This window comes from Cynara cardunculus (assembly GCF_001531365.2).
Source record: "Cynara cardunculus var. scolymus isolate 2C chromosome LG 10, CcrdV1, whole genome shotgun sequence".
NCBI classification, from domain to species: domain Eukaryota; kingdom Viridiplantae; phylum Streptophyta; class Magnoliopsida; order Asterales; family Asteraceae; genus Cynara; species Cynara cardunculus.
In genome coordinates, this window is record NC_037537.1 from 23,911,262 (window position 1) to 23,912,505 (window position 1,244).

Here is a 1,244-nt window from a genome sequence, read left to right on the forward strand (position 1 = left end):
TATTAAAAACACGATGTATCTCGCTGCATTGCGCGAGTACACTTCTAGTATATATATATATATATATATACACACACACACACACATACATACATAGAGAGAGGGGGTAGAGGTTCAAACAAGAACATATCCATTTTACGAGAACGCGAAAACACCCTTATCACATGTGATAATACGCGTGAGGGGACCCTGTGATGTGCAGACGATGTGTTCTACAAATTAGGTCGCTCCAAAAGTTGTCTGCGTCTATATGATTTAGCATTTCATGTGATGGTCTTGATGAATTATAGTATCATATCAACAACACCCTTATCACATGTGATAATACTTGTGAGGGGGCTTAGTGGTGTAAGAACGACTTGACTCGCAACCAATATCGTATCGAAAATCGTTTGCGTCTCTGATTTAGTATCACATGTGATTGTCTATAGTAAAAGAATGTTCTCACGTTCTTGTAAAATGAAGGTGTTCTCATTTGAATCTTTAAATATATATATATATATATATATGTNTGTGATTGTCTATAGTAAAAGAATGTTCTCACGTTCTTGTAAAATGAAGGTGTTCTCATTTGAATCTTTAAATATATATATATATATATATATGTGTGTGTGTGTGTGTGTGTGTGTGTGTGTGTGTTTTTAACCTTGTCTTTTGTGTTAACTATACAAACCAAAATGGTGAAATAAGAATCTATATTGGTTCATGATTAATAGTTTATTAAATATTTAATAAGTGAGGGCAAATTAGTAAGAATATGCTTACAAAATACGAGAGTTACATTGTTCCTTATTCACCAGTCACACATACGTACACATTCAAGTATGTGTTCGTGCTACTCATAATAACAATTGCTCGTTAATTCGCATCATTCATAAATTATACATATACATATCAATAAATGAAGGAATAATTAAAGCTTGATATCCGTTTCAAAACGATAGAGTAATCACCAAAAAAGTAATTAATGCTAAAAGAAACTTCCCTACTTTTTTCCAAAATTACTCTTTCTTCATGATTGTTCACCTATGTTTATTAAACATCATTTTTTAATTTGTTACAAAAAAATTATGATGAATTTTGTCCATAGATTACAAAGATTAAAGATTATGATTGGTTTACAAAGTTAACACGATATATTGGGTTAACAAATGAACTCACCCGAATATATATATATATAGGGTTGGGTTCACGTGAGACCAGTCTGTTTTCGTGAGACCCGTGAGACCACATTTTTACACGTA